The sequence below is a fragment of the Oncorhynchus clarkii genome, chromosome 18 (assembly GCF_045791955.1).
Source record: "Oncorhynchus clarkii lewisi isolate Uvic-CL-2024 chromosome 18, UVic_Ocla_1.0, whole genome shotgun sequence".
Lineage (NCBI taxonomy): Eukaryota > Metazoa > Chordata > Actinopteri > Salmoniformes > Salmonidae > Oncorhynchus > Oncorhynchus clarkii.
Window position 1 is genome coordinate 40,042,786 of NC_092164.1, and position 15,931 is coordinate 40,058,716.

A 15,931-nucleotide genomic window follows, 5' to 3' on the forward strand; every position below is an offset into this window, starting at 1 on the left:
AATGCAGAACATGTCTCCATGTTCTGAAGAGAACGAGGGGAAATTGGGGCAATTAGAAGGTCTGTATCTTTTGGATCGGTTGCGTTTGTGCTGGAATCCAACCAACTAGTTGTCTTTCCTAAGTGAACCAGATCTGTTTTATACAGCATGGGCCTCTTTTTCCTCGCTAAACCGCCACTAGTTAACATAATATATACAGAAACAGAGGCCTCTTTCCATGTGCGGCCCGGGCCAAGTCTAACGCAGCTAACTGCCATCTGGATTCAGAGGGGGGCAGGAGCGTCCTCGTTTGAAGTTCCAGAGGCCGTTCAATGTGCCGTGGCGTTTGCCCTCTCCCTGACAGAAACACGCTGCCTTTCCCATCGACTTCCTGATTGTGTTTAGCACAGGCTTTCAGCACAGCTGCTCGGGATGATTTCCCCCCCCCCCGCCCCTCGCTCCCTTGAACACACTTACTGAGCGCAAGAGGAAATTATTCCCCAAGCAGGGCACCCCAGCCAGACTCGGATATCAGGCGGTTGGCCCCAACGCACGGCTGTTAAGAGTTGAAGCCAGCCAATATGTCATGGTCTGGGGGAGTTTGGTACAAAGAGGAAATGTTGGAAAGGACATTCTGAACACATTGGGTGGCACTGATAGTGTCATCAGTGTTCAGGGTGGACCCATGATTCAGATAACTGGCCCTTTTAGGGAGTCTATACGTCAGGCCTTATTAGCCCACAGGTTGGTATGTGATCTAAAATGGAAAGCTACTGGAAAGTTCTTTGTGGGGGCCGAAATGCATCCTCTGAAATTGGAAAACGCCACAGCCGGAGGAATCAAAGTGGTAGAGTACAGAGAGAGATTTAAAAAATAATACTGTATTTGTGCTGAGGAGGGTGAGGGCAGCTGAACATGTGCTCCCTGAATAGTTTATTTGGCAACCTGTGCCAAGACACAAACCAGAGCCTTTGGGCTTAGCTGAGATTTATCAAAACCCTGGCCTTGTGTTCTGTGCTAACAGTTGAGCTAACCTCAACCTCTAAAACTGGGGGAGGGTTGAGGTTAAGGGGAGACACAGAAAACCTTTAGCAGGAGAAATTAGCTATTGTCATGACTTTAAGAATCCTATTTCCACAAAGTCCTTGTTTTTCCCCTTTAATCTGTTCCTAGGTCAACTTAAATCCTTTTCCCCCCAAAAAACATTCCTCCTCTGTCATGGCTTGTTACTTTGTTAGGAGGGGGTTTTGTGTTTCCCTCCAAAAGTAGCTTGCCCGTCAACAAAGGACCTGTCATTGGGAATTAGCCTGGGGCAGGACGTTTCTAGTTTAACTGAATCCGGCACTTGTTCTGGGTCCTAAGTGTGTCCATTGTGGCTCAGATCAGCACAGAAAACAAGAAAATATGATTATCTCGAAACCCGACCCCTCCTCCCTCGCTATACGATCAAAGCATGTTTTGCTGTAGGCTGACTGGGCAGGAGGTCAGCCAAGCGGGTCCGGCGTTTAAGAGCATTTCATATCTGGGTCGTGACCGAATTGCCTACTCATAACACTAGGACTAGTCAGATGTTTGCCAAAAAAAACGATTGCAACAATGAGTGGGATTTCAGTGTTAAAGAACAGAACAGTGAAGGATAAATTAGAGATTTCTGTGGACCAAGTTTGAAAGTATTTGACAAACCTTTTAAATTAAATACTTGAAGATTCGGATTGCTACAAAGCCAAATATAATGGCAAATTATTTAATGAACATTAAAATAAAGATTTCTTCCTACAATTAGTTGCCTATTTTCTCTGCTTCTCACGGGGTGAATCGTCAAAAGGTCCAAGTTACTAATAAAAGCTTTATTTTCTCAAGCTTACAGTATCTCACATTCTGTTCAGCAACCACTCCTATTCCAACACAAGTCACATGACGCCAAGTGGACTTAGGCTTAGAATGGGACAAATAGTGATGGGGGGAAAAAAACGACACTCAAAACATAACACGGACAAAAATATGAAAATACATCATGCTTAATCTGCTTTGGTTTAGACAACACCAGAAGCATCAGAGTCCATTGTGCATTTTAGTTCAGAGAGTGGGATCTCAGAAAAATCTAAATAAACAATGCATCTTGGAACACCAGTAGGTGGCGAGACATGTCATACCAACCAAAGCTATTCTTTTCACTAGCACTTGCAGCTACGAAGTCCATAAACATCTTCCTAATTAAGGGAACCAACTTAAGGGAACACGTTAAAATCCTGAAAGAAACCGTCAAACACAACTGTGCATTTAAACGTACTCGCGTCATTCAATAGAGCCGAGAGTACAAGGAGTAGGCCTACGTGTGACTATCAGAATTCCTGCTTCTCATACCCAACCCTGACCCAGTCTCCTGGTGCTTGATCCAAGATGATGAATAGCTAAGATGTCCCCGTTAGGGAATGAGCGATTAATCAAACAGATGCTGACCTTGGGGGGGAGGGGGAGGGAGAAAGACAGGGTATCCAGGGGTGATTTCTGACATCACCTTGGCGAAAAGGAATAGTCGACCACCTGTGTCCCGACAAGACCCCGATGGTCTTAGTGTAGAGTGTTCTGCAGACACCAAAAAAGGCTTCAGACTTAGGAACCCAGACGACCAAAGAATGAGATGGCCTTAAATGCAACATTTGAAAGGATGTTCAAGATCCAATACGTCTTGCGTGTCCCATTCAAAATCAGAATGAACCCAAAGTGAGGAAAATTCCTGTTCATCTTGGGAGAAAAAAATAAAAAATCGAACCTCAAACCCATTTTATTTGACAAAAATACAATATTAGCCACCAAACTAATATTCCAATTAGCCCTTTATATCTGACTGACGTGATAATAGGCTACTTCTGTTGGGGAAATGAGCTTTACACCTCTCGAACGAGATCGAATAGGTTAGAAAGTGTGAAATTGAAGTTCCAGAGGCCAGGAAAAGGTTGCAGTTGACCTCATCTCGGAATTTCATCATCAGCTACATGATACAATTTGCCGATGACCCCCTTGACATTTCAGAGAGCCACTGGTTGAACAGTAGCATTTCAAATTCAGAGGGGAGGGAGAGCAAGAGGGGGAAAAAAGAGACCGTGAGAGAATGAGCGAAAGAATGATTCTGAAGGTAGACCGTTATTACATTTCTGTATTGGATATCTATTTGATTATCTACAGTACCAGTGAACATTTTGGACACACCTACTCATTCAAGGGTTTTTCTTTCTTTGTACTATTTTCTACATTGTAGAGTAAGTGAACGGACGATCTTTGCATGTGTGGTTCCCACCGTAAAGTTGTCAGTGATTTATTTAGAATTCAAGGCACACTTAACCAGCATGGCTACCACAGCATTCTACAGCGATACGCCATCCCATCTGGTTTGCGCTTAGTGGGACTATCATTTGTTTTTTTAATAGGACAATGACTCAACACACCTCCAGGCTGTGTAACGGCTATTTGACCAAGAAGGAGAGTGATGGAGTGCTGCATCAGATGACCTGGCCTCCACAATCACCCGACCTCAACCCAACTGAGATGGTTTGGGATGAGTTGGACGGCAGAGTGAAGGAAAAGCAGCCAACAAGTGCTCAGCATGTGGGAACTTCTTCAAGACTGTTGGAAAAGCATTCCAGGTGAAACTGGTACTGTACATATCTTTAGTATTATAGCGTCTAATCTTATTGCTCTCGCTGTTTTATAATTGCCATTTACTGTATATCACTTCTCTTTGGCAACATCGGCCTCGTCATTCATGCTATTAAACGCAGATTGAATTTTAGAGAGAGAGGACGAAAGAGAAAGAGAGATGCCTTGCCTTGGCTATGCTGGAATGAAGGACAAAGCAACTTGTTTTCTACAGACGCTTTCTCCACCCCCATCCCAGAGGATTGTGAGATAATGAACAGCGTAGCCTTGCCTCATGTGAACTCAATCCAACTCCCTCATCACCAGCCCAATCTAACACCTGACTACAGACAGAGAGGCTCTTCAGCTTTTCAACATACCACAACCTCCTCTCGCCTAGACAAGAGTTTACCTAGGTATGCCCTGAGAGAGTGAGAGCGAGCGAAATAAGGAAAAAAACAAGCAGAGAGAGAGAGAGAGAGAGAGAGAGAGAGAGAACAGAGAAAGTAGAAAGAGGCAGAAAAGGAGAGAGACGTCAAAGAGACGTCAGGGCCTGACGATAAACCCACACAGTTGACTCATGGGCCAGACAAGCGCCTCTAGACAGAAATGGACCCATATTCCCAAGTGTTGTCATGATACTAGAATTTTGACTTTGATACCAATATCAGGTTTAGTATCACAATACAATGTATACTCAATACCAAACAATACCACAGCTAAAAAAAATAAGACATATTAGCCAAAGTCACAGAATTGCACTTGACCAAGACAGAAACACAGCTACTGCTCTGTTCAATCATTAGGTATCTTTTGAGTTCAATATCATCGAATTTGAACATTAAGTAACATTTTCTGTACTGATCAACATTTGCATAGAAGAAGCACTCTCTTTTACAAAAGCGCGTGCTGTCTCTTTAAGAAAGTAATGATGCCGTTCACAAGGCAGAACGTGGCTATGGACTCTGACTTTGTGGCTATGAAATCTCGTGGAAACCAGAAGGGAGGCGAGGGAAGTGAATTCGTTTTTGGTGGTGAAGGGAGACGTCTGGAATTAATAAAGTTTTTGGTGACAATCAGCTTTGAAATGTGCATATTTTTCATTATGGCGTCACAAACAAAGTACGAGGGTAGTGAATTCAGCTGTTAGCTAGCAAAAAAAGCTAGCCTACAATTAAAGCTGGAATCTACAGGTATCGTCTTGCGATGCAAGTGTTCTGTGGACATTGTGTTGTGAACAGTAATGAACCGTTTCAACGTGCTGCGTTGCATTATTCAGGTGTGTTAACCTCTGTGCAGTATGAGGGGAGCTAACAATGCAGGCCCGACAGCTCGAGCAATGAATGAGTCAGTGGATCAGGCTATTTGCTCTTCTCGCTATAAAAAAGGGGGCTGCGCTGATAGACTTGAACCTCTCCACATTTAATAGACGTACCGAACGGAACAAATATTCTGGTACCAAATGTGTTTTTCGTTTGTATCGGAAAAAGTACTGAGGTTTCAGTATACCGCGCGGCACTAATAGGGACAGCTACAAACCAGGGGCACCGAGTGAGCTCCTACAGCTACAAACCAGGGGCACCGAGTGAGCTCCTACAGCTACAGAGTAACATATTCCATGAGCGTATCAGAACGTTTCGCACACCAAAAGGAGTTGCTATCAAATATTGCTTTGTATCGTCTAAACCACAGCGGGAGCCATAGAAGACCCTCTTCCGTGTTTTTGGAAACACTGTGGGACGTGGATAAAATCGCGACATTCCATTTGGACCACGTACAGATCACTCGTCCCCCCTCCTTGCTTCATGACCTAGCTGACCCAGCACGGTGCGGATGCCCTATGGTGGAAAAGTGATTTTTCTTGTGTGTGTGTGTGTGTGTGTGTGGTTGGCTAGTGTGTCAGAGCAGAGAAGCTCAATCAGACTGTCTTGACAACTTGCTCAGAAAGGAATCAAAGTGACTCTTCTCCATCAGTCAACAGAAGGCACAAAGTACGCTGTAATCTTTCCCCCAACATGTCAGATCAGAGGTCAGCTTTGTCCGTTCAGGCCATCTAAGCTCATATCTGGACAGTCTCTATCAAACTAACTCTATCAAACTAACTTGACTGGACAGTCTCTATCAAACTAACTTGGCCACTAACTTGTACCTCAATAGTCTAAAATGTCCGACTCGTTTTGTTTTTCAGATCAGTGCAGATGAAGGAATGAGACAAGAACAAGCCACTGTAGAGTATTGTTCATTCTGGTTCACTTTAGCCCAAACCAGACTCACTTCAGCCAGACAAACATGAGCCCAGACCCACGCCACGTGCTCCTGAGCGACCAGCCTCCATAGAGGTTTAGAGTAATAGAAAAACACAGCGGGTAACAGCATATAGCGGTTTGAGGCAGTCTTCCATAAGCTCTCCATCTCGGCTTACCCCATACTGTTTCCCATTTCTGGCACATCTTTCCAAGAAGCTAGTTAAAATAATTGAAGGGTGGGGGATTGGCGGAAAATCATTCTCCACTAATGGTGTGTTTCATACGATATTAGCTGCACGAGCACTACGAGAATCTGATTAGCTACTCCCGCTACTCTGACATTATCATGCTAATCTAGGCCATAAAAGACACTGGCCCCGCCGAACATTGATTTTCATACTGGCAGGGAAATCAAAGCTCTGCTAAACCAATACAGCCATCTACCCCAATGACACGGAAACAGCCAAGAGTGTATGGAAAGAGGCAGACGTTAGCGCTAACTGTTAATTAAGAACATTACGCTCCGTGTATGGAAGGATGGAGCCATGATTTGGACCATCATTTTCATTAGAGCCCGGCAAAATAACCGGAGTGAACTTAGTACTACTTCTAAAACTAATGATTTCTATTAAGTGTATTCTGTCGCAATTTATTAGGACTATTATTTTCCCGCAAGACATTTGAGTTGTCTTTTAACATTTTGTCAAATGTTTTACATTAAAACGTGACAACGGCCGATGGGCTAAACCCTACGTTGTAACTGCCATACCCACCTTGACACTTCAAAGAGCATTCACCGAACCAGTCAAGTCTTATTGTTCGATTGCCTGTTGCATTTCCCAAAGGTTAGTTCGTTTTTATGGCCTTGTACGGCTCCTTGTGACGTGAGTAGTATTTCTCCTTGCTCAAATTATTTCCTGGATGCATCCTCCATACAATTTTAAAGACGAGACATTGTATTAAAAGGTGCCACACACAAAGACTTTGACCCTTTGGGTCATAGGGCAACATTTACATCTGCCAACTTCCTGGCATAGTAAAAGGGGAGAGTTTATTCTGAATATACTCTCTTAAGAACAAAAACAATGCGAATTCCTCACTCTGTCCTTCCTTCCTTATTTCACCCCAATCTCCCTTTCTCCTCAAAGCGCTCTTTCTCCCCCTTCTCTCGCTCTGTCAATCTCGCCCTCTATTTAATGTTTTCCCTTCTACTGATATGATCAACCCATTATTCACTGCAGTCAGGCCCAGAAGGGTGACATCACAGAGCCAGAGATAGATATTTAGGGAATACTGTGAAGTTAAAAACATTAGGTCAATCAGCAAATTACCATCATCAATTTGAGCATGCAAACACCATTAACAAACCGGTTGTGAATGTCTGAACCTGAGACCGAAATAATGGCAATGATGTTTACCATCGTTGAAATCCAGAGCTAGCAAAATCACTCTCCCTTTCTCCCTCTTACAGCTATGCGTCATCATCTCTCACAGAATGAGCCTCCCTTTGTCCATCAGCACACCACTGACGTTGACAAACTCTACATCTCTCTCTCCCTCTCTCCTTGGTTATTTCTCTTTGTCCTTTCCCAAACATGAACACAGGGGAAAATTGTTTAGGAGGGGGGGGGTTGAGGACAGGCAGTGCTTCAAACCCCCTTTGCAACCGCCCTGTACCCCCTGACCTTTGTCCCCCTTCACACACTCCCAGGTTTAAATATAGACCCTTTTTCCAAACCAAAGCCTGAACACCAGTCAGTCTCCTCTCTCCGCATATAACCCACACTGCCCAAACCACCAAGTCCTAAGAGACAAACCAGATGTTTGGTTCTGGTCCAGCCTGAGCTAGAGAGAGAGAGAGAAGAGGACATGGAACACTCCATCTGTCACCTGCTTCCTGTCTTCCTTCCAGTCGCCAGGCTTTCAACTGCCGTTCCATCTCTTACTGGTGACGTTATTATTTGCTAAAGATAGATTGAAACTGGACCAGCGAATGAAACAGTCCTTGAGGTGATGTGCAACACATGCTGGTAAGGGTTGAGGAGATACTGTAGGGGAGCAATGAATGAATATGAAACCCACTGAACAGCTCTGAAATCCAATATCTGGTTCCTTCCATTTTCTGCCTCATTTCATCTCTCAACCTGATTACAGAAATCATTTTCGAAAATGACATCAGCCGGCAAATTAGCAGCACCAAATCATCAATTTCTCCGTTGTCTAACCGCGCTACTGTAATTATTGTTCCATTAATTGCCATAGAGAGCCCTTGGAACACTTACAGAGACCAGATTTTTCACCCAGCTCCATGTGTTGCACAAAGCCAAGCAACGTTTTAAGTGCTTGGAAGAGACAGCTTGCAGCTGTACGTTTTGGAAAGCTCTTTCTTCTCCTTTTTTGGACTTCTCTCCAGCCTCATCGGACTGGGACAAAGTTAAAGATCTTGAGCGTCCGTGGCCTCTCAAGCCTTCTTCAGCGTGGCTCCTCCCCTCCCTCCCTCACTTTCCCTCTCTTCCTCCCCCTTTCTCTCCCCCCTGTCAAACAGACCCATTTTGGCACACTTAGGAATTCTGCGGGATCTTTCTTCCCCAAACACCACCCCCCTCCCCCCTCCCTTCACCCCACTTTGCTTCCTTATACTTTTACATTCCTGGGACGCTTGAGCTAAGGAATTTTGACTGTTGTGTTTGCCAGCACCTGCACTTCAACTTCAAGCAAGCAAACAAGCAATGCGGCAAGAAAAAACAAAACAGGAAAAAGAAGGTGGAGGAAAAAAAGAGGGCTCGCAAGAAGAAAGAAGTTGACAACTCTGGCAGCCTACGTCTACAAATCTCAGCGGAAATAATTTTTAAAAGATGCACTATGCAGAAATGGCTCCGCCATTTTCTGGTTAATACAATTTGAATAGTTAGTCTAATTTCAGTTTGTGACAAAACAAGAAAGTATAGTGTAGATAATCATTGTACCATCTAAACCACTGATATATTTTCCATAACCAAAAATATTGTATTTTCAGCCGGTAAAGGGAAAGGGGGATACCTAGTCAGTTGTACAACTGAATACCTTCAACTGAAATGTTTATTCCGTATTTAACCCAACCCCTCTGAATCAGAGGTGCGGGGGGGGGGGGGGGGCTGCCTTAATCGACATCCACGTCTTCGGCGCCCGGGGAACAGTGGGTTAACCACAACAGTTTTTTACCTTGTCAGCTCGGGGATTCGATTACTGGCCCAAGTGTTCAAAACCAATTGTAAAATATGCGAAAGCAAAACTTAAGAACGGGATGCGTAGAAATAGCACACAGAACAGATCTACCGCTTCTTAGACTTGCTTTCAAAACAGATTGCGAGATCTATAACACACATCTCTATGTGAATTTGCTCAGGTCACCCAAAAAGTAACATATTGCAGCTTTAAGCGAGTACCACCGTAGTGACAGGGCATGCACAGAACAAAAACACCCCTACAGAAAATGCGTTCCTCCAAGCAATGTCTTGTTTTATCGCCACACCTTACCAAACAAGCTCATAAAACAGTCTCTGTGCTGCATATCGGCAGACACCATCAACCATTAACCTGATTTAGCGACACCCCGATCTCCCTTTGAAGCAGGCCAGCCGCAGAAAGGACTCTTCAGCCATTTTATATGCCAACATCTAATCAATGGAAGGAGGAAAGACATGCACTATCATTAAGTGAATGGGATAGCGATAAATTTGGCACAAGCAGCCCCAAGCCCCTTTGAACCTCATTCATAATGAAAAACTGGACACAGCTTCAAAAGTCTGACGGTTTCTAAAGGCGCTCAGCAAATAAGAGCTTGTATGGAGGGGATGTGTTGACAATTAAGTCATTTGGGAAGAGTGTGCTGGGTTCATGGATGGTGACATTAGGCCAAAGCTAGTTACTGAGCCGGAAACTGTGAAAGGAGTCTTTCCGATAGATTTGCTGACATTTTTTTAATCAGGAGCAGCAGGGAGGATCATGGGGAGTCTACACGAGCATGCTGGGATTACCGCTGAGCTACAATACGAGGCGTCAACCAAACCCCCCCCCCCCCCCCCCGACAATGACGACTGCTACAGCATTTCACAGATCCTTCATTTGCACAGGAGGCAATTGCTTTGTGGTTTTTATATACTCAGACATGACTGGGCATAAGAGACCCGTTGCTTCCGAAAAGGGAAAACTAATCACCTCGCCTCAACATAGTCTCTTACCAAATACAGCCCTAAAAAAGCAAAACATCATAAAAGACCTGGTTTTATGTTCCTCCCACGTGATGCAGTAAAGATAGTGTTATGAAACTGTGTGGATAGAACCAACAACAGGGCAATAGGGGAGAGTGAAAAGATGAGGAAAATGTGGGAGAACGTTTGAAAAGCTGGAGGTACAAGAGAGAAGAAAAGATGAGAAGAGACGAGGAGAAAAGAGGTGAGGGGAAGAGAGGAGAGAGAAAAGTATATGGGTGAGAAGAGTAGGGCTGGGAAATACCAGGGAATTCACGATAAGCAACATGTATTGCAATTTGATACTGCAATTTGATGTTCCAAACGTTGCTCATTACATGTCTGCTGCAGAAAGCATGAGAAAATGTGTTCTGGTCAGTCATGGAAAACATGTTGGATCACTATTTAATAAGATGGCGAACAAGCTTTAAGATGAAAAATACCGCTGTTTTAGCGCAAGTACAGCCAACTAGCGCTAGCTAAAGCTTCCTAGCTATAAAAAAACAACGTATTTTACAAAATCGGTACTTGGAGTCAAAGTATCTTTATAATATTGTCCAAAATAATATTGCAATATGTAAAGTGCCTTCATAACCTATTCGTACCTCTTGACTTATTCCAGATGTTGTTGTGTTACAGCCTGAATTCAAATTATTTTGTGCTATGGGGATGCTTTTCAGTGGCAGGGACTAGGAGACTGGTAAGACAGGGAACAATGAATGGAACCAAACAGGCCTTGATGAGAACCTGCTTCAGAGTGCAAACAAACTTAAGACTGTGGCAAAGATTTACATTCCAACAGGACAATGACCCCAACCAAACTGCCAAAGCAAAGCTGGAATGGCTTCAGAACAAGAATGTGAAAGTCCTTGAGCGGCCCAGCCAAAGCCCAGATATGAATCGCATCAAAAATCTGTGGAAAGACTTGAAGATTGCTGTTCACCACCGCTCCCCATCTAATTTAACAGAGCTTGAGAAAATCTGCAAAGAAATAGAGAAAAACTCTCCAAATCCAAATGAGCAAAGCTGATACCCAAGATACATTTGCAAACATTTCTAAAAACATGTTTTCATTATGGGGTTTTGTGTGTAGATGGATAAAAAATATTTAAATAAATTTTTGATTCAGGCTGTAACAAAATGTAGAATAAGTCAAGGGGTATGAATACTTTCTGAAGGCACTGTAACTATCTATTTTCCCCCCATCATTTGAGAAGAGAGGAAAGGAGACAGAGGAGAAAACATGAAGTAATAAGGAACGTGGCGCAGAGACTAGAGGCACCTGAGGGGGAAGGCAATTTCAGCGCTCATTACCTCTGGGGGCATTAGGCGCAACAGACCTTTGAGGACCTCTCCACCGGCGACACATAATTCAGCAGCCAACGTTTGGACAGAGACAGCCGGGGGGGGGGGGGGGGGGGGGGGGGGGGGGGATAATCACACCCTGGACAAAACTGACCATTTCCCAGGGTGCTTCAGCATCTGCAGGCCCATCAGTGAGCGGGACACAATCTTTGGGCAAAATAAAAAAAGCTACGAGGGCAGGGTCAATTGAAGCCATCACAGCTGGCAAGCAGAACCCAACCCGGCTGGTGAATGGAGAGATTAGTATTGACAAACAAAGGAAGTGGATCTTTTCCAGACCCTCTGGAGCTACAGAGTGGAGCAACAGACTAGACGTTAGACTGATACAAATATTAGGCCAAAAAGACACATGCACACAAAGCAACCACACATCAGGCAGAATGACAATCACACAGGCATATGTTCACTTGTTAGTGACCACACTGGCTACTCACCCAAACTACCCACGCCATGAATCAAATCCAACACAAGCATTGCTCTCTCTTTCACCCTCAAGAACACACACACACACCCCATTCCCTCCCCCCTCAATCTCATCGGAAGCATCCTCAGCTTCCCACTGAGAACTTCCCACATCCTGCTCTTCTAATTCCCTCATCTCAAAACTGGCTAGAGACAGTTCGCCTGTCATGGTGCTACGGTTCTCCAACCATGACCTCACCACTCCCACTGTGTCACCCTCAGTCACAGCAGAGCGACGGGGAGACGGCAGTGCATCCCAGTGGTCGGGGAGACAGATGGTGTGTCAGAGAGCTAATGTCCACAAGTGTAGATGTCCCAACCAAAATAAAAAGACACTGCACTGTACAGACTATAGTGCCACTATTAAAACAGCGCTGACATCCCAAGGTGATGTGCAGACTGTTGCACTCAGCACAGAGGGGTGGTTTCACATCCAAGCTGAGATAAACCTGTTGGGAGTTGTGTGCTGGAAATTCAAGCTGGCAGATACAACTGTGCATGTTAATGCTTTTATAACCACATGGACAAAACACTGTAGGGTTCCATGCTGATTAGGACTATACTTTGTGTACGTGCAAACGCATTCAATGCAGTGCTGATGTTTTTCAAACTTTGTCGAAGCCATGTTTCAGCATAGACAGAATACGGCATGATCTGTGTGCTCAAGTCCAGCCACATACACAACCCGGTCCAACGATATGAAAACGTATGTCAACAAAAGCCCACTGAATAGATTTAAACATTATACACAAGCAGATGTGTCATAGTTCAAGAAAAAAAAAACGAACAATTCCCAGCGAGATAGATAGGTGTTGAAATTAATGAAGCCAACAGGCTAAAGATACGACTCTCACTAAGTGGGAAAGGCATCAACATAACACCGACTAAAGACAGCGCTCACGTTTGAGTTCTATTTTAAGTGAGGCAAAACAATGAGGCTCGTTTTCCTTTGTAAAAAAAAATAAAATCGTTAAAAGAGATGTGGGCCGATGACACCGAGGCTTTTGTTGTGGCGCCAGCTAACGATGCCCTTTAGGTTGTGAACCCAAACTCGTTATTATCAGTTAGCCAATTAAGGCTGTCTCCAAAACCGAGAGCGCATACCAGAAAACTGGCTTCAGTTCAGATAGATCAGCTGTTTGTAACACGGATTCAGTGATCTACAAATCAACTGCCTGGTTGACACACACACACACACACACACACACACACCCCTTTTGGGCACCTGAGGTCTACTGTGATGGTGGGTAGAGGCCTAGAGAGAAAGACGTGTGCGGTAGGATGTGGCAGGGAGGGAGTGATCTTCCTAGAGCGAGGTCACCTATTCACAGCATCAGTGACTTCGTCAGTCATGAAACACGTGACACACGCCCACAGCGAATGCATATGCATGCAAAAAGTGAACGTGTGCTTACATTGACATACACACACAGTGCGAATTACCAGGGGGCAGGGGGTCTAAACCCCCCTTGAATTAAATATGACCCTCACCTAAATGCAAGAAAAGTCAAACTTCTAAATAATGCAATTTACTGCAACAGCGGTAAAAAAAATTAAAATAAAATCTTATTCCAGTTTTTACAAAAAAGGTCAACGTGTCAGCAAGACGCGTCAATTAATTCGGGCTACGAGATACTCGCCGAATGTCACTGTGTTCTGTAAAACGGTGCGTCTTTTCATTTAACAAAAGGCGTGTGCACAGAGAGTACTGTTTGCATGCTTGAATTATTTGAGTGGACGAACTTGCACAGGTAACTTATGTTTGTTGAATGGATTTGTTTGACAATCAGATGAAAACATGACTGGTTGTGTTTATGCCACGTTTTTACAGTTTACCTTTACTATTAGGCCCAGATGGGATGGTCCCATTCAAAAATAGAGACCCCGAAATGTCACTGTATAAGTCGCACATACACATCAGTCTGCAGGCTCCAACAACATCCTGCTGAGGTGAGATATATGATGGCTAAACTGAGGTGAGATGATGGAAAAACGTGGGGTTGACACACGATAGCTCTCTTCTCCAGAGAGTGGGGCAGTGTGGTCGATTACAGTAGCCTGTCCTATACACTGTGTGCATTGAAGCCTTAAATATCTTATACAATTTTAACAGTGCATAAATGTTTCAGATAGCTCTGTCAATAGAGAACGTTTCTCTTGCACTTTAAGTTGCCAACTGCAGAATTCTGTGCGAGTGAGCATTCCGTTAACAGCCTGCTGCCTACTTCATTTTCACATAACTTCGTTGAGCTTGTAACAAGTCTTTCCATGTTACAATTGCATAAGATCTATATAGGCCTATTCCCAAATACAAAGAGGGAGGACTTGAAGCATTGGCATAATTGCACGATAACAAAAGACGGACAAAAGATTTGAGGAAAAGACAATGCGCAAGGCAATTAACCACCTGAAGAGAGCAAGTAACTTCGATTATATTGCCCTATATCTGCCAAAACGTGTGTCATACAATCTGTTATTGCGTAAAGGCTTTGTTTGAATAAAATCATAAAACGAGCTAATTTAGACTGTTTTCGCAGGCAACTGCAGATGGCCAGACTGGATTTAAATCGCTAAATCCGGGTTTTGATTGTAAACCAGTACGGTGAGGGAAACGGATTAGGACACAAGGCGAGTCCCGCGGCAGAGATTTCAGGGGAAATAACAGGCAATGACAACCGTGGGTTTAGCAGAAAATATTTAAATGATCGTCATGTAATATCATTTTTACAACGCCCCCTCTGTGTTGAAACATGATTTTTATTACAAAAATTAAGTGAGAAGATTATTCTAAATGGTATTCTATGATTAGATCATGACATGTGTTTTTTGTTGAAGAAACAGGTACACAATTTACACAGCCTGAACAAAGCATTTCGTAACTGATATGATAACTTTGAAAGCCTCAATATAATTAATGATTATTGGCTACAATACACACCAATTATATGTAGGATGATATGTCACTTCAAGTTGACGACTTTATAGGCTTGGCAACTTTACATCCCTGAAGCATTCGATATTTTTGTAAATAGTTTGTCATACACTGACAATCCTTAGTTGTCCCCAGCGATATTCATTGATGACTTCATTGACGACCCCGCACCCTATAAAACTTGAATAGCTGGGCAAAGAATTGTACATACATTATAATCAAACTACAAGAGAGTGACCATCAATCTGGAAAGTCATCAAGTGCCCTAGAATAAAGATGTAGACTACTTGGAAAACACTAACCTAATAAAATAGGCTGTCATATAGCCTAAAATGAAAGGTTGCAAGCTACAAAAACCGGACACTAGAATAAATGCAATGTTTTTCTCATTCAAATGTTTATTTGACACCTTGTGTGACAGTCTCACTTGGATTGATATGTCAGACGTGTCAAACCAGAGCGCCGTGGGTTGAAGGTTTTCACAATTTTAGTTTGTAAATTCAGTTCAGTGGGTTTGCAAAGACAGAAAACACAGAACCCACAACATATGTTCTGCACGAGGACCGATCGTTCAAACATTTGAACCAAGCGAAATGTACAGAGGGAGCAGACACAGATTGTCAGCGACACACACCGCACAGGGGCGACAACACAGAATTTACCTTCTCACAAATTAATCCCGCAAAATATTTCCGAGAGAAATAATCCAAAATTCCAGCAAGTGTATCGACGAAGAGGGAACAGTCAGAAAATAATCACTATTTCACTCATAGAACGTCGTAATTCCCAGAACGCACGCTGTTGTGTTTGCATTCACTACATACACTAAAGCAGCGGAAGACCTTCCCAGACGCGCTGCTGTTGTCTCGCCCAGGACACACCCTCCTCGTTTGCATGAAAGAACCTTTACGACCAATTAGGGGGCGCAGCACGGTAGACGATGCAGGTGGCACCTCCCACCCCGTTCAAACCATGGTCCAGATTTTGGACTCCAGTCCAGTCTGTAAGCATAAAAATATTCTGAGCTTTTCCCCCCCACTTTTCTTTTTAACACTTAATTAAAATGTCTAATTGTTGACGCA

At 43.7% G+C, this 15,931-nt stretch overlaps 1 protein-coding gene across 3 annotated transcripts in view; it reads right to left on the bottom strand.

The window, feature by feature from the left end:
• The window catches only part of LOC139373483 (semaphorin-6D-like), a 97,173-nt gene extending 81,507 nt beyond the window's left edge, over window positions 1-15,666 (bottom strand). For all 3 annotated transcript variants that reach the window (XM_071114051.1, XM_071114052.1, XM_071114047.1), the window contains exon 1: window positions 15,512-15,666. The gene's annotated coding sequence lies outside the window, so the exon portion shown is untranslated. The remainder of the gene's footprint in view (window positions 1-15,511) is intronic.
• Between the last annotated feature and the right edge of the window lie 265 nt (window positions 15,667-15,931).